General features: G+C 36.8%; 1 protein-coding gene across 1 annotated transcript in view; it reads left to right on the plus strand.

The window, feature by feature from the left end:
• Positions 1-22,242, plus strand: part of LRRTM4 (leucine rich repeat transmembrane neuronal 4) — an 857,252-nt gene that overhangs the window by 734,996 nt on the left and 100,014 nt on the right. The gene's annotated exons all lie outside the window — the stretch shown is intronic.

Genomic DNA, 22,242 nt, shown 5'->3' on the forward strand with positions numbered 1-22,242 from the left:
GAAGGTCATGCTGCTACTGTCTGTTGTTGTGTCTGGTCCAGAGCAATGACCTTCAGCATGATCTTTTCAGGGCAATAGCATTTCTCAGCATTTGTTTCTCACCTGAGAAGTGGCAGCTGGCTTTATCACCCTTTCCAAGCACTTCCCTGAATAAAGAACAAAGTTCACAGCAATTTTAGGTAGAAGCAACAAATAAGTGATTGCTAGATTCAAAAAAGCATTTTCTGAGCACTGCTGTGAATTACCATTTAATCTAAGCTTCCTCACATCCCAAGGACACACTCTCAACCTGAAAGGGATTGTGTTCCAAGAGTACAAATACCCACTACTGCCAGACCTTACCAGCCACTTAAGCAGAGGCACTACACAGCACCAAACGTTTCCTGCTAATTTAATTTATATGAGCCGACATTTTAAGTCCCCAAATCCTTCGGATACTGAATAGTTCAAGTTTCTGGAACATCAGGACTCTTGTGCAGTCCCCAAGAAAATGTCTTCACATAGGTGTCTTGGAAGCCAGTTTATAACTATTCTCTGGCAAAAGACTGTGTTGTGGGGCTTCTTTAAACCCAACATACAGAAGAGTAACTGCTATTGAATTTGTATTTAAAGCATAGCTATTTATACTTTCCAAAACAATTTTCTGTATTATCATGTAATCGTACTTCATTAAAAAAAACTATAAAGCAGGAAGGGCTAAAAAGAATTGTATTTAATTTAGTGAGGAGGTGAAGGATATGGGTTGAGTGCAAGGATACTGGAATCAGAAAGAGCCTGAATCCCAGCTTTGTCATTTGTTGTTTCTTTCTTAAAGCTATTTATTCTGGTTTCCCCCAGTTCTTTGGTTATAAAATAGAAACCTTTTCATAGGGTTGTTTTGAGCAGTATGTATTACCCATTAAACACACTAAGTACTGCCCAGTATGTATTAGACACTCAATAAATGTTAAATGTTAAATGTTAAATGTTATTTATAATAACAAGTATTGCTTTTTAATGGAATAATGAGACACAAAGTTCAAATGATGTACAAAAAGCCAAGAGATATGATTAATGACAAAGCAGGATTTTGAAGTCACTCTCTTTCAACTCCTGTGCCAGTATCCTTAGCATTTCCTTAACATATTGCAGGGTAGGATTAAGTGCAAAATAAATAGACAGTAAAAAGTCACATGTAAATACACAATATGGACAATTGTATATGCCAGGTTTTCTGCCTTGGAAAACCAGTAATTGTAGCCTTTTGCCTAGAGGTTACAAAAGGCAAACTTTTGAACTTCTGAACTCCCAGAAGTTGTCCACTATTTGGAGTTGTCCAAATATTGCATTATGAATACACTAATATGAATATATGAATAAAAATTATGTATTTCTATGTATATTATATTGATAAATTTGTAAATAAATGTGTTTCAAACAAAAAGGGTAATGGAGACATTTATATATTGGAGCAGTAAGAGAAACATACTTTGTTAACAAGAATTTTGAAGATTTTTTGCTGTAAATTTTTATTTTGTTTTAATGATTTTTTTTAAGAACAGAAGACATGTATGTTTATTTTTCAAAACTTGGGAGGGGAAAGAGAAAAGCAAGAAAGCAAAGAAGCAAAAATAATGCAATGACCAATTCTAAATTTGCTGTATCATTGTATAAACTTTATTTCAGCCATATGTATATATTTAATATTTTGATTATAGACATATATATTTTTAAAAAAAAACACTATGCAGGTTTAAAACACATTCAGCTTAATGATATACAAGGACATTTTCACAAATCATTTAATACATATGCTCTAAATGGAAAATAAAATATTTTATTGATAAATAGGTAGTAATTTAAGTATTAACTTATATTAAACACTTAGGTCATTTCCTATTTTTATCTATTAAAAGGACACTTTTACACAAATTACATAAAGCAATATTAACCTTTTAATGGAAATTCCTAGAAATCAAATTTCTGAGATAAATTCTAGGTGTACTGATAATGCTTTTGCTACATGTGGCTTAATATTTCTCATTAATAAGTGTTATATTGTAATATTTACATTTATATACATAAGAGACCTCTTAACCTGCACTTCAACTATATTGGGTATATACCCAATGTAATATTAATTTAAATATATAAAAATAAAAATAACACCTCATTTTTTCTTAATTTGTTTCTTTGATTATTAGAGTAATTGAATGATTACCAGAGTAACCAACTGTAGTTCTTCTATGAATTGTTTATTTCAATTTCCCACTTTAAAAAATTCCAGAAACGTCTTTATCTAAATCTACTATTTATTCTCACCCTTCAACAGCAGCATTATTTGTGCTTTTTTTCTTTCTCTCTCTCTCTTTTTTATTATTTGTGCTTTCTCTTGAATCTCCACATCCCAGTTGGGGGCCTTGCTATCAAGGTCCCTTAACCTCACACAGTACCCATATATGCCAACAGCAGGATGATATCTCTTCTTCCGAGTTAATGCCCTCAGATTCACTTTTTAGATTTATCCACATTATATGTTTTCAGACCTATTTTTTTTACATTTTGGCATACTGATGTTATTATTTGCTGGTTTTAATTTTAATATTGATTTAAAATGATCTGATTTTTTATGTTTTTTTGTGGTTTCATTAAACAGTGTGGAGAGCAAAAGAAGAGACTAGGATAAATGAAATTCTTTTTCTCTACCAATAATCTATTCACAGAATGTGTGATTTTATTTTTTAACATCTTTATTGAGGTATAATTGTTTTACATTGTTGTGTTAGTTGCTGCTGTATAAAAAAGTGAATCAGCTATATGTATACATATAACCCCATATCCTCTCCCTCTTGTGTTTCCCTCCCACCCTCCCTATCCCATCCCTCTAGGTGGTCACAAAGCACCAAGCTGATCTCCCTGTGCTATGCAGCTGCTTCCCACTGGCTATCTATTTTACATTTGGTAGTGGATATATGTCAATGCCAGTCTCTCACTTCGTCTCAGCTTACCCTTCCCACTCTCCGTGTCCTCAAGTCTATTCTCTACGTCTGTGTCTTTATTCCTGTCCTGCCCCTAGGGCCTTCAGAACCTTTTTTTTTTTTTTTTTTTTTTTTTTTTAGATTTCATGTATATGTGTTAGCATACGGTATTTGTTTTTCTTTTTCTGACTTACTTCACTCTGTATGACAGACTCTAGGTCCATCCACCTCACTACAAATAACTCAATTTTGTTTATTTTTATGGCTGAGTAACATGCCATTGCTGTTTGGTTTTAAAGGAAACTTTATAAAGTATCTTATATGATTTTACTATCTGTCAAATAAGATAAAATTTTAGAGTGTATGTTTCCTTTTATAACAAATTGGAAAATATATAAGATTTTAATAGCTTTAGCTCTAACCATCATTTAAGGAGAAAACGTTTTCTTGTGGAATATTTTAAGTCCTAAGGTGAAATTGATCTCACAGAGCATGAGTTAGCATTTAAGGATTGTCAAAGAGTATGAGGTTGGGCATTCATAAATATCAATCTATGTCCTAGATATGGATCAGTAATTTTCTTCAGTTATTTTGGCAATGATGGTCGATGACCTAACAACTCATAACCTAGAAGTCCTCCCTGACCTGTTGCCTTAAATTTCCTGGAAGATGATGGAGTGATAACTCTATGTGAATCACTGAAGCACCCAAACTGCAAACTACAGGAGTTGTGGTTGACGGGTGGTTACTTCACTTCTGTTTGCTGTGTGGACCTTGCTACTATACTTATTCACAGTGAAAAACTAAAAACTCTGAAACTAGGGAACAATAAGATATATGATGCTGGTGTCAAAGAGTTATGTGAAGTTTTGAAGCATCCTAAGTGTAAATTAGAGAATCTTGGGTTGGAGATGTGTGAGCTCACCTCTGCCTATTGTGAGGACCTGGCCTTGGCTTTCACTGTCTGCAAATCACTGAGGTGCATGAACCTGGAATGGATTAGCTTGGACCGTGATGGGGCGGTGGTGCTGTGTGAAGCCCTGATCAGTCTGGAATGTGACCTGCAGATGCTTGGCCTGAATAAATCTTCATATGATGCGGAAATTAAGATGCTGCTGACAGAGGTGGAAGAGACAAACCCCCACTTGACCATTTCACAGTCTCTGGATTGATTACGAGCACAGGATCAGGGGTGTGCTTGGCTAACGGGGAACATCCTGAAATAGTCTTCTCACAAAGGCTTCCCCTTGGTCGCAATGGGCATTTCTCCTCCTGACACACCCTGTCCTGTAAATTGTTCATCAGGGCAGTGGGGGCTGTGATTTCAGAGCTGTTCCTTCACAGTATTCTAGCAATATGATTGTGGGATGTGCCATCTGTGCCTAAGTCCTCTATGCTCCACCTTTAAAGTTCCCATCCTGCCTCGCAGTGTTTAGAAGAACAAATACATTAAATGGGTAAACAGTTGGGAAAAGTGTTTACTCTCCCTCTCCTCTCCCTCATCTTTCTCCTGGTGACTCCTCAATCTGGCCTCCCAGGCTTCTGACCAAAAACCTTTGCTCTAACAATTCTCTCTGCCTGGAATACTCTTGTCCCAGATATCTGCTTGGCTGAATCTTTCTTCTCTTTCAAACCTTTGGTCAAATGTCACTGTCTCAATGCATCTTATCTGAGTCATCTTATTTATTACTGAAATTTACCTCTTCTGGCCACTAGACTCTCTTTATCTTCCTTTCTGTGATCTACTGTTTCTTTTTAAAGTACTACTTATCAACTTCTAAAGTATTATATAATTCAGTTGTGTATTATGCTTATCATTGATTATCTTTCCCTTTCTTCTAGAATCTCACCTCCATGAGGGCAGAGATATTTTTCTCTGTTTTGCACACTGATGTATCCCAAATGCCTTGAATAACTTTTGGCATGTAGTAGATGTTCAATAAATACTTTTCAAATAAATAGAGATATCTTAAAGTAGATAGTCTAGAGCAGGCTCAGTAGTTCAATTTTTGTCATCAGGTACCCAGTCTGTGCTGTGCTACATGTTCAGTGATTGGTAATTTCAATTCAGTGATAATAGGGATATTTACACCATTAAAATTGATAAACAATACAAATCATGACTTTTTGCCCTCAAAAAGTGGTTTATCAACACCCCTCTGGACCCAAGTTTTTCATTCCTTTATTTCTACCATGCTTATTGATTTGGATTATTGTGCTTGCTACTTCATGATTGAAAGATGACTGCCACTTCATCTGCATCATGACTCTTTTTAAGATTTATGTGTTTATTGAAGGAAAGTGAAAGCAAACTCTCAGCATGACTAGCTCTTTTATCAGACAGCCAAGGCTCTCTCAGATATCCCTTAAAAGATTAATGCTAACCTCTCATTGGCCCATATTTGTCACAGGACCATCTTTTAGTTGCACAGGAGACTGTGACAGTGAATGTCTAGCAATGGGAAATATTCCACTACTATTGCCTTAGAGTAGTCATAACTCATCTACTGGAAATGTAATTGCATCCCTGAACAAAATCAAGAATTAGTTGCTAGGAAAGAAGTGGAGTATGAAAGCTGTAAGATTGCCAACTCAGAGTGGTTACTACTAAAGGCAGACCATGATGAAAGATTCTCTTAAGTACTGAACTCATTAATGGGTAGACAAATGAGCACCTGCAATTTTGAGGAGAGGCAGATGCATATGAATTTTCAACAATTTCCACAACTGAGAGGGAAAGGCAACTGAATTTTGTGTCACTGAGAAAACACATTCCTTTAGATATCACGTATGGCAGGTCAGCATCATGTAGGATCAGCTGTAATACTGTCATTGCATTTGTCCTTACAGAACACTAATCAATTCTATATTTTTTGTTTTCTTTGCCTTCTGGAAAATGACTTCATCTGGGATTTATCTTAACACTTTTTTTGATGTGTTATATGCCTGATATTCACTGTGGAAAAGAGTTAAAGTACTAATTTCAAGATCTTCTTTAGGATTAACAATTTTTTGCTGTGCACAAGTATTATATTTGCCACTTAGACTATTTTAAGTAGTACTAAAGGAAGTCACTTTAAAGTATATGTTCTGGGTAACATTTCTTAGACAAATTGTCTACAACTGAACAGTATTCCCATTCAAAGAGAGCTTTAATATCCAAAGGGCAAAAACAAGTGTTTGGTTTGTCCCAGAAAAAAATCAGCAAGAAAGCAATTGTGTTCTATTTAGAAGGTGATAGGTGCTCTCAATAATTTGGAGGTTGAAATAAAGGCAGACATATTTTTAAAAAATCTAGGGGGACAGAGAGCCTATCTCAATTCAGTCAGTTCTGTTGATTATATTTCTTAAACATCTCTTGAATCAATTTTTTACCTCTCCTTCTTCACCACAACTATATCAGGGACAACAGCTCCTCCCCATGCATCCTCCACACTGTACCCACCTTATCTCTCCAACACCAAAATTTTCACATCAAAGCTCTGCCTAACTCAAAACAAAACTGAAAAATCTTCAGCATCTCCTAAGATAAAGCCTAGATTTTTCAGCATAGCATAAAGCTTTCAAGAGACATGTACCAAACTGTGAGTTCTGTGTCATCTCTTACTATTCAACTTGCTATAGTACACAGATTCCCATCCTCTTCTGAGAATATACCATACTTGTGTTTGCATACATTTTTTCTTCTAACGAAATCCTCTCTTATCTAAAAGAAAGCTCAATTTTTCATAATTTCCAGCCTCCTCATTGACGTGTTCTCAAACCTAAGATACCCTTAACAAAGCTACTTTCCATATCTATTCTTATAATAACATTTAAGGCAATTTTAGTCATGAATTGTATTGTAACATTTTTTTAACATGTTTATTGGAGTATAGTTGCTTTACAATGGTATGACAGTTTCTGCTTTATAACAAAGCTAATCAGTTATACATATACATATGTCCCCATATCTCTTCCCTCTTGCGTCTCCCTCCCTCCCACCCTCCCTATCCCACCCTTCTAGGTGATCACAAAACACCGAGCTGATCTCCCTGTGCTATGTGGCTGCTTCCCAGTAGCTCGCTATTTTACGTTTGGTAGTGAATGTATGTCAAAGCCACTCTCTCACTTTGTCTCAGCTTACCCTTCCCCCTCCCTGTATCCTCAAGTCCATTCTCTAGTAGGCCTGTGTCTTTATTCCCATCTTGCACCTAGGTTCTTCATGACCATGTTTTTTTTTGTTTTTTGTTTTTTTAGATTCCATATATATGTGTTAGCATACAGTATTTGTTTTTCTTTTTCTGACTTACTTCACTCTGTATGACACACTCTAGGTCCATCCACCTCACTACAAATAACTCAGTTTCGTTTCATTTTATGGCTGAGTAATATTCCATTGTATGTATGTGCCACATCTTCTTTATCCATTCATCAGTTGATGGACCCTTAGGTTGCTTCCATGTCCTGGCCATTGTAAATAGAGCTGCAATGAACATTGTGGTACATGACTCTTTTTGAATTATGATTTTCTCAGGGTATATGCCCAGTAGTGGGATTGCTGGGTAGTATAGTAGTTCTATTTTTAGCTTTTTGAGGAACCTCCATACTGTTCTCCATAGTGGCTGTATCAATTTACATTCCCACCAACAGTGCAGGAGGGTTCCTTTTTCTCCACACACTCTCCAGCATTTATTGTTTGCATATTTTTTGATGATGACCATTCTGACCAGTGTGAGATGATATCTCATTGTAGTTTTCATTTGCATTTCTCTAATGATTAATGATGTTGAGCATTCTTTCATATGTTTGTTGGCAATCTGCATATCTTCTTTGGAGAAATGTCTATTTAGTTCTTCAGCCCATTTTTGGATTGGGTTGTTTGTATTTTTGATATTGAGCAGCATGAGCTGCTTGTAAATTTTGGAGATTCATCCTTTGTCAGTTGTTTCATTTGCAAATATTTTCTCCCATTCTGAGGGTTGTTTTTTCGTCTTTTTTATGGTTTCCTTTGCTGTGCAAAAGCTTTTAAGTTTCATTAGGTCCCATTTGTTTATTTTTGTTTATATTTCCATTTTTCTAGGTGGTGGATCAAAAAGGATCTTGCTGTGATTTATGTCATAGAGTGTTCTGCCTATGTTTTCCTCTAAGTGTTTGATAGTGTCTGGCCTTACATTTAGGTCTTTAATCCATTTTGAGTTTATTTTTGTGTATGGTGTTAGGGAGTGTTCTAATTTCTTTCTTTTCCCTGTAGCTGTCCAGTTTTCCCAGCAGCATTTATTGAAGAGGCTGTCTTTTCTCCACTGTATATTCTTGCCTCCTTTATCAAAGACAAGGTAACCATATGTGCATGGGTTTATCTCTGGGCTTTCTATTCTGTTCCATTGATCTATATTTCTGTTGTTGTGTCAGTACCATACTGTCTTGATTACTGTTGCTTTGTAGTATAGTCTGAAGTCAGGGTGTCTGATTCCTCCAGCTACTTTTTTATTTCTCAAGATTGCTTTGGCTATTCGGAGTCTTTTGTGTTTCCACACAAATTGTGAAATTTTTTGTTCTAGTTCTCTGAAAAATGCCAGTGGTAGTTTGATAGGGATTGCATTGAATCTGTAGATTGCTTTGGGTAGTAGAGTCATTTTCACAATGTTGATTCTTCCAATCCAAGAACATGGCATATCTCTCCATCTATTTGTATCATCTTTAATTTCTTTCATCAGTGTCTTATAATTTTCTGCATACAGGTCTTTTGTCTCCTTAGGTAAATTTATTCCTAGATATTCTATTCTTTTGTTGCAATGGTAAATGGGAGTGTTTTCTTAATTTCTCTTTAAGATTTTTCATCATTAGTGTACAGGAATGCAAGGGATTTCTGTGCATTAATTTTGTATCCTGCTACTTTACAAAATTCATTGATTAGCTCTAGTAATTTTCTGGTAGCATCTTCAGTATTCTCTATGTATAGTATCATGTCATCTGCAAACAGTGATAGCTTTACTTCTTTTTTCCAAACTGGATGCCTTTTATTTCTTTTTCTTCTCTGATTTCCATGGCTAAAACATCCAAACTATGTTGAAAAATAGTGGTGAGAGTGGGCAAACTTGTCTTGATCTGGATCTCAGTGGAAATGGTTTCAGTTTTTCACCATTGAGGATGATGTTGGCTGTGGGTTTCTCATATACAGCCTTTATTATGTTGAGGAGAGTTCCCTCTATGCCTACTTTCTGGAAGGTTTTAATCATAAATGGGTGTTAAATTTTGTCAAAAGCTTTCTCTGCATCTACTGAGATGATCATATGGTTTTTCTCCTGCAGTTTGTTAATATGGTGTATCACATTGATTGGTTTGCAGATATTGAAGAATCCTTGCATTCCTGGGATAAACCTCATTTGATCATGGTGTATGATCCTTTTAATGTGATGTTGGATTATGTTTGCAGGTATTTTGTTGAGGATTTTTGCATCTATGTTCATCAGTGATATTGGCCTGTAGTTTTCTTTCTTTGTGACATCATTGCTGGTTTTGGTATCAGGGTGATGGTGTCCTTGTAGAATGAGTTTGGAAGTGTTCCTCCCTCTGCTATATTTTGGAAGAGTTTGAGAAGGATAGGTGTTAGCTCTTCTCTAAATATTTGATAATATTCACCTGTGAAACCATCTGGTCCTGAGCTTTTGATTGTTGGAAGATTTTTAATCACAGTTTCAATTTCAGTGTTTGTGATTGGTCTGTTCATATTTTCTATTTCTTCCTGGTTCAGTCTTGGAAGTCTTTGTACCTTTTTAAGAATTTGTCCGTTTTTTCCATGTTGTCCATTTTATTGGCATAGCTTTGCTTGTAGTAATCTCTCACGATCCTTTGTATTTCTTCAGTGTCAGTTGTCACTTCTCCTTTTTCAATTCTAATTCTATTGATTTGAGTCTTCTCCCTTTTTTTTCTTGATGAGTCTGGCTAATGGTTTATCACTTTTGCTTATCTTCTCAAAGAACCAGCTTTTAGTTGTTTCGATCTTTGCTATCATTTCCTTCATATCTTTTTCATTTATTTCTGATCTGATGTTTATGATTTCTTTCCTTCTGCTAACTTTGGGGTTTTTTTGTTCTTCTGTCACTAATTGTTTTAGGTGTAATGCTAGGTTGTTTATTTGAGATGTTTCTTGTTTCTTAAGGTAGTGTTGTATTCCTATAAACTTCCCTCTTAGAACTGCTTTTGCTGCATCCCATAGTTTTTGGGTCATCATATTTTAATTGCCATTTGTTTCTAGGTAATTTTTTATTTCATCTTTGATTTAGTCAGTGATGTCTTGATTATTTAGTAATGTATGGTTTAGCCTCCATGTGTTTGTATTTTTTACAGATTTTTTCCTGTAATTGATATCTAGTCTCATAGCATTGTGGTCAGAAAAGATACTTGATACAATTTCAATTTTCTTAAATTTACCAAGGCTTGATTTGTGGCCCAAGATATGATCTATCCTGGAGAATGTCCCAAGAGCACTTGTGAAGAATGAGTATTCTGTTGTTTTTGGATGGAATGTTGTATAAATATCAATTAAGTCCATCTTGTTTTATGTATCATTTAAATCTTGTGTTTCCTTATTTATTTTCATTTTGAGTGATCTGTCCATTGGTGAAAGTGGGGTGGTAAAGTCCCCTACTATGATTGTGTTACTGTTGATTTCCCCTTTTCTGGCTGTTAGCATTTGCCTTATGTATTGAGGTGCTCCTATGTGTGGTGCATAAATATTTACATTGTTATATCTTCTTCTTGGATTGATTCCTTAATCATTATGTAGTGTCCGTCTCTGTCTCTTGTAATAGTCTTTGTTTTTAAGTCTATTTTGTCTGATATGAGAATTGCTGCTCCAGATTTCTTTCGATTTCCATTTGCATGGAATATCTTTTTCCATCCCCTCACTTTCAGTCTGTATGTGTCCCTAGGTCTGAAGTGGGTCTCTTGTAGACAGTATATATGCGGGTCTTGTTTTTGTATCCATTTAGCCAGTCTATGTCTTTTGGTTGGAGCATTTAATCCATTTACATTTAAGGTAACTATCGATATGTATGTTCCTATGACCATTTTCTTAATTGTTGTGGGTTTCTTATTGTAAGTCTTTTCCGTCTCTTGTGTTTCCTGCCTAGAGAAGTTCCTTTATCATTTGTTGTAAAGCTGGTTTGGTGGTGCTGAATTCTCTTAACTTTTGCTTGGGTATAAAGTTTTTAATTTCTCCATCTAATCTGAATGAGATCCTTGTTGGGTAGAACAATATTTGTTGTAGGTTTTTCTCCTTCATCACTTTAAATATGCCCTGCCTCTGGCTTGCAGACTTTCTGCTGAAAGATCAGCTGTTAACCTTATGGGGATTCCCTTGTGTGTTATTTGTTGTTTTTCCCTTGCTGCTTTTAATATATTTTCTTTGCATTTAATTTTTGTTAGAGTGATTAATATGTGTCTTGTTGTGTTTCCCCTTGGATTTATCCTGTTTGGGACTCTCTGTGCTTCCAGGACTTGATTAACTATTTCCTTTCCCATATTAGGGAAGTTTTCAACTATAACCTCTTCAAATATTTTCTCAGTCCCTTTCTTTTTCTCTTCTTCTTCTGGGACCATTATAATTCGAATATTGGTGCATTTAATGTTGTCCCAGATGTCTCTGAGACTGTCCTCAATTCTTTTCATTCTTTTTCTTTATTCTGCTCTGCAGTAGTTATTGCCACTATTTTATCTTCTATGTCACTTATCCATTCTTCTGCCTCATTTATTCTGCTATTGATCCCTTCCAGAGAATTTTTAATTTTATTTATTGTGTTGTTTAACACTGTTTATTTGCTCTTTAGATCTTCTAGGTCCTTGTTAAATGTTTCTTGTGTTTTCTCCATTCTATTTCCAAGATTTTGGATCATCTTTACTCTCATTATTCTGAATTGTTTTTCAGGTAGACTGCCTATTTCCTCTTCAATTGTTAGGTCTGGTGAGTTTTTGCCTTTCTCCTTCATCTGCTGTGTGTTTCTCTGTCGTCTCATTTTGCTTATCTTACTGTGTTTGGGGTCTCCTTTTCACAGGCTGCAGGTTCGTAATTCCCGTTGTTTTTGGTGTCTGTCCGCAGTGGCTAATGTTGGTTCAGTGAATTGTGTAGCCTTCCTGGTGGAGGGGACTAGTGCCTGTGTTCTGGTGGATGAGGCTGGACCTTGTCTTTCTGGTGGGTAGGTCCACGTCTGGTGGTGTGTTTTGGGGATGTCTGTGGCCTTATTATGATTTTAGGCAGCCTCTCTGCTAATGGATGTGGTTTTGCTCTTCTCTTGCTAGTTGTTTGGCATAGGGTGTCCAGCACTGTAGCTTGCTGGTCATTGAGTTGAGCTGGGTCTTGGCATTGAGATGGAGATCTCTGGGAGATTTTCGCCATTTGATATTACATGGATTTGGGAGGTGTCTTGTGGACCAGTGTCCTGAACTTGGCTCTCCCACCTCAGAAGCACAGCCCTGACACCTAGCTGGAGCACCAAGAACCTGTCATCCACACAGCTCAGAATAAAAGGGAGAAAAATAAAGAAAGAAAGAAGATAAAATGAAGTAAAATAAAGTAAAATAAAGTTATTAAAATAAAAAAATAATTATTAAAAAAATTTAACATGTAATAAAAAAAAAAGAAAGAAAGAAAGAAGAGAGCAACCAAACCAAAAAACAAATCCACCAATGATAACAAGTGCTAAAAACTATACAAAAAAAAAACAAAAAAACGGAAAGACAGAACCCTAGGACAAATGGTAAAAACAAAACTATACAGACAAAATCACACACCGAAGCATACAGATACACACTCAGAAAAAGAGAAAAAGGGAAAACATATATATATCGTTGTTTTCAAAGTCCATTTACTCAATTTGGTATGATTCATTTTCTATTCAGGTATTCCACAGATGCAGCATACATCAAGTTGATTGTTGAGATTTAATCTGCTGCTCCTGAGGCTGCTGGGAGAAATTTCCCTTTCTCTTCTTTGTTTGCACAGCTCCTGGGGTTCAGCTTTGGATTTGGACCCACCTCTGTGTGTAGGTCGCCTGAGGGCATTTCTTCTTTGCTCAGACAGGATGGGGTTAAAGGAGCAGCTGCTTCAGGGGATCTGGGTCACTCAGGCCAGGGAGAGGGAGGGGTACGTTGTGTGTGGCAAGCCTGTGGAGGCAGAGGCCGGCGTGACATTGCACCAGCCTGAGGCGAGCCATGTGTTCTCCAGGCAAAGTTGTCCCTGTATCACGGGACCCTGGCAGTGGCAGGCTGCACCAGTTCCCCAAAAGGGGGGAGTAGATAGTGACCTGTGCTTGCACACAGGATTCTTGGTGGCTGCAGCAGCATCCTTAGCACCTCATGCCCATCTCTGGGGTCTGCACTTATAGCCATGGCTTGCACCCTTCTCTGGAGCTCCTTTAAGCGGCACTCTTAATCCCCTCTCCTCATGCACCAGGAAAGAAAGAGGCAAGAAAAAGTCTCTTGCCTCTTCGGCAGTTCCAGACCTTTTCCTGGACTCCCTCCCGGCTATCCTTGGTGCATTAGCCCCCTTCAGGCTCTGTTCACACAGCCAACCCCAGTCCTCTCCCTGGGGTCTAACCTCCGAAGCCCAAGCCTCAGCTCCCAGGCCCCACCAGTTCCGGCGGGTGAGCAGACAAGCCTCTCGGGATGGTGAGTGCTGGATGACACTGATCCTCTGTGCTGCAATCTCTCCGCTTTGCCCTCTGCACCCCTGTTGCTGCGCTCTCCTCTGTGGATCCTAAAGCTTCCCCCCTCCGCCACCTGCAGCCTCCGCCCGTGAAGGGGCTTCCTAGTGTGTGGAAAACTTTCCTCCTTCACAGCTCCCTCCCACTGGTGCAGGTCCCGTTCCTATTCTTTCATCTCTGTTTTTTCTTTTTTCTTTTGCCCTACCCAGGTATTTGGGGAGTTTCTTGCCTTTTGGGAGGTCTGAGGTCTTCTGCCAGCCTTCAGTAGGTGTTCTGTAGGAGTTGTTCCACATGTATTTCTGATATATTTGTGGGGAGGAAGGTGATCTACACGTCTTACTCTTCCGCCATCTTGAAGCTCCTCCTATAGTAATATTTTAATTTATTTGTTTGAGTGTCTGTAACCCTATCTTACTCTTTGAATTTCCAAAGTATTAAGAATACTTTATTGTATTTGCATGTTTCAGAGCAAAGAATGTTAAAAATTTTATTGAACAAATGGATGGGTTAAACAATAATTATTATAAATCTTATGTGTGGCCAGAGAAATATGCTTTTTTCGAAAAGGAGCTTATAAGCAAACACTAATTTAATAAATAATAATATGAGAGCGTAAAATTGCATCCAAAAGTGATGCAGACAAAATTCACTAAAAATATTCAGAAAAGGGAATTGGTGAAATCTGATGTAATTATTATTAAGAGTTCCTGATGAGGATTGGAACATCATTTGAATGTTAATGTAAGTGTAAAGTTTGCATAGCCTAGGACAGAATGACAACAAACAATTCCAAAAAGCATAGATGATTTTGAGGATGGAATGAAGCTAAGATTATGGTAGGAATCTAGGTTGAATGCTGCCTCCAGTTTGTGCTGAGTGGTAGTAAGAAGCAGGATTTAATAGAAAAGGTATTATGAAAGACTGCTAAGTTTGGAATTAGAAGATCAGAGTTAGAATCTTCTTACTCACTTGTGACCTTCAGTAAGGCTGTTTTGATGATAACATTCAACAATGCAGGTATAATTCCCTAGGATAATGTGTAAGAGATAGTAAGTGTTCAAAATTATTAGTTAAATGTGAATAGGATTAGAAGAAATGAGGTTTCCTTGGGACTTTATCATACATACAGTATGATTCAACCTTAAGTAATACTGACTTATATTAAGACTCCACAGTCATGAAAGCAGTGTTTCCCTTGTTCCCTTTGCTTCTACAGATATAGAGACTGTTTCTTATGTGATTAGCAAATGGGATCAAAAATTGTAATTTTTTATTGTAATCAGAATTGTAACATAAATAGGAATAAAAAACCTGTGCTTAATTTTCCATATCCCAGGAAGATAACATCACTTTTGGGAGAAGTTTTTAGGAAAACATTCAGTGTCAAATCAACAAATAAACAAACAAACAAATTAAGCATGAAAGTTTCCTTAAAAGAATACACTGCTGGACTTTGAAGGAAACTGAAGGTCATCAACACAAACTCTATCAAATTATTGATAATAAAAGTGAAACCTGCAGAGGTTAAGCAACTGCCTAAATCTACAAATAGTTAGTCTTGTATGATGGTTTTTAGGAGATGGCTTCACAATCCCCATGATCTCTAAACCAGTGTTTCTTTCTCACTGGTTCTAGGTGGGCGTCTGTCAGCACAATAAGGTCATGTCCTGCGTCTTTATCATTAGATCTTTTAGGTAACTCACATGTCCTCAATGCAAACCCATTTTTAAGGCATAAAGAGATGCCCAGACAAAACCCAAAATTATACTTGCAGCAAAACCCCTGCTATTTCAGTACATTAGCTACAGATTCAATAAAAGTAAAGTGGTTGTTAAGCTTTTCAGCTTGAATGGCATCATTTTTTATTGCACTTGGAAGAAAAATGTGGTGGCATCAACCCAAAATCATAAAACCAGAGCATCTAACAAAAGATGCTGTGAGCCTTGAACTCCATTATAATTTCAGATTTGGTGTGCTTCCACTCTGTAAATCACCTGAAATTTACAGCTGCACTTGCAAAGTCAAGCATTAGGCTGAACTCTTAGATAAACAGAATTGCTCACAGTATTCCCAGAATGTGCACTGTTAGCAAAACTGGGCCCTCAGCCCAAGAAGGGCTCTAGATTTACCCAAACGGGCTGCTGCTCTTTAGCCAAAATCAATTGGAGCTTTGGTAATTAAATATATAGAGAAATAGTGTCAATCTTTCAGGTATCTTAAGAGAGTCTACACTAAGTTATAGGGGAAAACGAATATTCCATAAGTCTTTTTTTAAAAACAGCTTTATTGGAATATAATTGCTTTACAATGGTGTGTTAGTTTCTGTTTTATAAGAAAGTGAATCAGCTATACATATACATATATCACCATATTTCCTCCCTCTTGCGTCTCCCTCCCATCCTCCATATCCCATCCCTCTAGGTGGTCACAAAGCACCGACCTGATCTCCCTATGCTATGTGGCTGCTTCCCACTAGCTATCTACTTTACATTTGGTAGTGTATATATGTACATGCCACTCTCTCACTTCATCCCAGCTTACCCTTACCCTTCCCCATGTCCTCAAGTCCATTCTCTACATCTGCAAGTTTATTCCTGTCCTACCCCTAGGTACTTCAGACCATGTTGGTTTTTTTAGATATCATATATATGTGTTAGCATATGGTATTTTTTTTTTCTGTTTCTGACTTACACTTCACTCTGTATGACAGATTCTAGGTCCATCCATCTCACTACAAATAACTCAATTTTGTTTCTTTTTATGGCTGAGTAATATTCCATTGTATATGTGTGCCACATCTTCTTTATCCATTCATCTGTTGATGGACCCTTAGGTTGCTTCCATGTCCTGGCTATTGTAAATAGAATTGCAATGAACATTGTGGTACATGACTCTTTTTAAACTATGGTTTTCTCAGGGTATATGTCCACTAGTGGGATTGCTGGGTAACATGGTAGTTCTATTTTTAGTTTTTGAAGGAAACTCCATACTGTTCTCCATAGTGGCTGTATCAATTTACATTCCCACCAACAGTGCAAGAGGGTTCCCTTTTCTCCACACCCTCTCCAGCATTTACTGTTTTACTGTTTGTAGATTTTTTGATGATGGCCATTCTGACCGGTGTGAGGTGATATCTCATTGTAGTTTTGATTTGAATTTCTCTAAGATTAACGATGTTGAGCATTGTTTCATGTGTTTGTTGGCAATCTGTATATCTTCTTTGGAGAAATGACTATTTAGGTCTTCTGTCCATTTTTGGATTAGGTTGTTTTGTTTTGTTTTGTTTTGATATTGAGCTGCATGAGCTGCTTGTAAATTTTGGAGATTAATCCTTTGTCAGTTGCTTCATTTGCAAATATTTTCTCCCATTCTGAGGGTTGTCTTTTCATCTTATTTATGGTTTCCTTTGCTGTGCAAAAGCTTTTAAGTTTCATTAGGTCCCATTTGTTTATTTTTGTTTTTATTTCCGTTTCTCTAGGAGGTGGGTCAAAAAGGATCTTGCTGTGATTTATGTCATAGTGTTCTACCTATGTTTTCCTCTAAGAGTTTTATAGTGTCTGGCCTTACATTGGAGTCCTTAATCCACTTTGAGTTTATTTTTGTGTATGGTGTCAGGGAGGGTTCTAATTTCATTCTTTTCCCTGTAGCTGTCCAGTTTTCCCAGCACCACTTAATGAAGAGGCTGTCTTTTCTCCATTGTATATTCTTGCCTCCTTTACTAAGAGTAAGGTGACCAAATATGCATGGGTTTATCTCTGGGCTTTCTATCCTGTTCCGTTGATCTATATTTCTGTTTTTGTGCCAGTACCATACTGTCTTGATTACTGTAGCTTTGTAGTATAGTCTGAAGTCAGGGAGCTTGATTCCTCCAGTTCCATTTTTCTTTGTCAAGATTGCTTTGACTATTCGGGGTCTTTTGTGTTTCCATACAAATTGTGAAATTTTTTGTTCCAGTTCTGTGAAAAATTCCACTGGTAGCTTGATAGGGATTGGGTCGAATCTGTAGACTGCTTTGGGTAATATAATCATTTTCACAATGTTGATTCTTCCAATCCAAGAACATGGTATATCTCTCCATCTGTTTGTATCATCTTTATTTTCTTTCATCAGTGTCTTATTATTTTCTGCATACTGGTCTTTTGTCTTCTTAGGTAGGTTTATTCCTACGTATTTGATTCCTTTTGTTGCAGTGGTAAATGGGAGTGTTTCCATAATTTCTCTTGCAGATTTTTCATCATTAGTGTATAGGAATGCAAGAGATTTCTGTGCAATAATTTTCTATCCTGCTACTTTACCAAATTCATTGATTAGCACTAGTAGTTTTCTGGTAGCATCATTAGGATTCTCAATGTACAGTATCATGTCATCTGCAAAGAGTGAGAGCTTTACTTCTTCTTTTCTGATTTGGATTCCTTTTATTTCTTTTTCTTCTTAGATTGCTGTGGCTAAAACTTCCAAAACTATGTGAATAATAGTGGTGAGAGTAGACCACCTTGTTTTGTTCCTGATCTTAGAGGAAATGGTTTCAGTTTTTCACCATTGAGAATGATGTTGGCTGTGGGTTTATCATATATGGCCTTTATTATTATGGGTTAAATTCCCTCTATGCCTACTTTTTGGAGGGTTTCTATCATAAATGGGTATTGAATTTTGTGAAAGCTTTTTCTGCATCTATTGACATGATCATATGGTTTTTCTCCTTCACTTTGTTAATATGGATAATCACATTGATTGATTTGTGTATACTGAAGAATCCTTGCATTCCTCGGATAAAATCCAGTTGATCATGGTGTATTATCCTTTTAACATGCTGTTGGATTCTGTTTGCTAGTATTTTGTTGAGGATTTTTGCATCTATGTTCATCAGTGATATTAGCCTGTAGTTTTCTTTCTTTGTGACATCTTTGTCTGATTTTGGTATCAGGGTGATGGTGGCCTCATAGAATGAGTTTGGGAATGTTCATCCCTCTGTTATATTTTGGAACAGTTTGAGAAGGATAGGTGTTAGCTCTTCTCTAAATGTTTGATAGAATTCTCCTGTGAAGCCATCTGGTCCTGGGCTTTTGTTTGTTGGAAGATTTTAAATCAGAGTCTCATTTTCAGTGCTTATGATTGTTCTGTTTATATTTTCTATTTCTTCCTGGTTCAGTCTCGGAAGGTTGTGCTTTTCTAAGAATTTGTCCATTTCTTCCAGGTTGTCCATATTATTGGCATATAGTTGCTTGTAGTAATCTCTCAGGAGCCTTTGTATTCCATTCCTTTTCATTTATTTTTCATTAATTTCTATTTGCTCTTTATGATTTCTTTCCTTCTACCAGCTTTGGGTTTTTTTGCTCTTCTTTCTCTAATAGCTTTAGGTGTAAGGTTAAGGTGTGTATTTGAGGTGTTTCTTGTTTCTTAAGGTAGGATTGTATTGCAATAAACTTACCTCTTAGAGCTAGTTTTGCTGCATCCCATAGGCTTTTGGTCGTCATATTTTCATTGACATGTGTTTCTAGGTATTTTTTTAGATTTCCTCTTTGATTTCTTCAGTGATCTCTTGGTTATTTAGTAGTGTATTGTTTAGCCTCCATGTGTTTGTATTTTTTACAGATTTTTTTCCTGTAATTGATATCTAGTCTCATAGTGCTGTAGTCGGAAAAGATACTCGATATGATTTCAACTTTCTTAAATTATCACGGCTTGATTTGTGACCCCACATATGATCTCCCCTGGAGAATGTTCTATGAGCACTTAAGAAGAAGGAGTATTCTGTTCTTTTTGGATGGAATGTCCTATAAACATCAATTAAGTCCATCTTGTTTAATGAGTCATTTAAGGCGTGTGTTTCCTTATTTATTTTCATTTTGGAAGATGTGTCCATTGGTGAAAGTGGGGTGTTAAAGTCCCCTACTATGATTCTGTTACTATCGATTTCCCCTTTTATGGCTATTAACATTTGCCTTATGTATTGAGATGTTCCTCTGTTGGGTACATAAATATTTACAATTATTTTATCTTCTTCTTGGATTGATCCTTTGGTCATTATGTAGTGTCCTTCTTTGCCTCTTGTAATAGTCTTTATTTTAAAGTAGGTTTTGTCTAATGAGAATTGCTGCTCCAGCTTCCTTTTGATTTCCATTTGCATAGAATATCTTTTTCCATCCCCTCACTTTCAGTCTGCCTGTGTCCCTAGGTCTGAAGTGGATCTCTTGTAGACAGCATATATATGGGTCTTGTTTTTGTATCCATTCAACCAGTCTATGTCTTTTGGTTGGAGGATTTAATCCATTTACATTTAAGGTAGTTATCGATATGTATGTTCCTATTACCATTTTCCTAATTGTTTTTGATATTTTATTTTAGGTCTTTTCCTTCCATTGTGTTTCCAGCCTAGGGAAGTTCCTTTATCATTTCTTATAAAACTGGTTTGGTGGTGCTGAATTCTCTTAGCTTTTGCTTGGCTCTAAAGGTTTTAATTTCTCCATCAAATCTGAATGAGATCCTAGCTGGTTAGAGTTATCTTGGTTGTAGGTTTTTCCTTTTCATCACTTTAAATATGTCCTGCTACTCCCTTTAGGCTTGCAGAGTTTCTGCTGAAAGGTCAGCTGTTAACCTTATGGAGATTCCTTTGTATGTTATTTGTTGTTTTTTCTTTGCTGCTTTTAATAATTTTTCTTTGCATTTAATTTTTTTAGTTTGATTAATATATGTCTTGGCATGTTTGTCCTTAGATTTATCCTGTAATGGACTCTCTTTGCTTCCTGGACTTGATTGACTATTTCCTTTCCTATATTTGTGATGTGTTCAACTATTACTTCAAATTACTATTCAACTATTACTTCAAATTATTTTTAACAATTACTTCAAATATTTTCTCAAAGACTTTATTTTTCTTGTCTTCTTCTGGGACCCCTATAATTCGAATGTTGGTGCATTTAATGTTGTCCCAGAGGTCTCTGAGACTGTCCTCAATTCTTTTCATCCTTTTTCCTTTATTTTACTCTGTGGTAGTTATTTCCACTAGTTTATCTTGCAGGTCTCTTATCCGTTCTTCTGCCTCAGTTATTCTGTTATTGATTCCTTCTAGAGTAATTTTAATTTCATTTATTGTGTTGTTCATCATTTTTTTGGCTCTTTAGTTCTTCTAGGTCCTTGTTAAGCGTTTCTTGTATTTTCTCCATTCTGTTTCCAAGATTTTGGATCATGTTTACTATCGTTACTCTGAATTGTTTTTCAGGTAGAAGGCCTATTTCCCCTTCATTTGTTTGGTCTGGTGGGTTTTTACCTTGCTCCTTCATCTGCTGTTTGTTTCTCTGTCTTCTCTTTTTGCTTAACTTACTGTGTTTGGGATCTCATTTACGCAGGCTGCAGGTGCGTAGTTCCCGTTGTTTTTGGTGTCTGCCCCCAGTGGCTAAGGTTGGTTCAGTGTGTTGTGTAGGCCTCCTGGTGGAAGGGAATGGTGCCTGTGTTCTGGTGGACGAGGCTGGCTTTTGTCTTTCTGGTGGGTTGGACCACGTCTGGTCATGTGTTTTTGGGTGTCTGTTACCTTATTATGATTTTAGGCAACCTCTCTGCCAATGGGTGGAGTTGTGTTCCTGTCTTGCTAGTTGTCTGGCAAAGATTGTTCAGCACTGTAACTTGTTGGTCGTTGAGTGGAGCTGGGTCTTAGCATTGAGATGGAGATCCTCTGGGAGAGCTTTTGCTCTTTGATACTTCATGGAGCCCAGAGGTCTCTGGTGGACCAATGTCCTGAACTCGGCTCTCCCACCTCAGAGGCACAGGCCTGACACCTGGCTGGAGCACCAAGACCCTGTCAGCCACATGTCTCTGAAGAAAAGGGAGAAAAAAGGAAAAAAGAAAGAAAAAAATAAAATAAAGTTATTAAATTAAAACGTTCTTAAAAAACATTTCGGGTAATAAAGAAAAGAAAAAAAGAAAGAAAGAAAGAAAGAAAGAAAGAAAGAAAGAAAGAAAGAAAGAAAGAAGAGAGCACCCAAACCAAAAAACAAATCCACCAATGGTAACAAGTGCTAAAAACTATACTTAAAAAAAGAAAAAAATATACAACAGACAGAACCCTAGGACAAATGGCAAAAGCAAATCTATACAGACAAAATCACACAAAGAAGCATATACACTCACCAAAAAAAAAGAAAAGGGAAAAAGTATATATATCTATATATTTTTTTAAAAATGGAAGACAGCAACCAAATCAATAAACAAATCTACCAACAATAGTAAACTCTAAATACTAAACTAAGATAAACATAAAACTAGAAACAAATTAGATGCAGAAAGCAAACCCCAAGTCTACAGTTGCTCCCAAAGTCCACTGCCTCAATTTTGGTATGATTTGTTGTCTATTCAGGTATTCCAGAGATACAGGGTACATCAAGTTGATTGTGGAGATTTAATCTGCTGCTCCTGGGGCTGCTTGGAGAAATTTCCCTTTCTCTTCTTTGTTCGCACAGCTCCTGGGGTTCAGCTTTGGATTTGGCCCCACCTCTGCATGTATGTCACCAGAGGGCGTCTGTTCTTTGCTCTGACTGGACAGGGTTAAAGTAGCAGCTAATTAGGGATCTCTGGCTCGCTGAGGCTGGGGAGAGTGAGGGGTACAGTAT

This window comes from Balaenoptera musculus, chromosome 13 (assembly GCF_009873245.2).
Source record: "Balaenoptera musculus isolate JJ_BM4_2016_0621 chromosome 13, mBalMus1.pri.v3, whole genome shotgun sequence".
In the NCBI taxonomy this organism is placed as follows: Eukaryota; Metazoa; Chordata; class Mammalia; order Artiodactyla; family Balaenopteridae; genus Balaenoptera; species Balaenoptera musculus.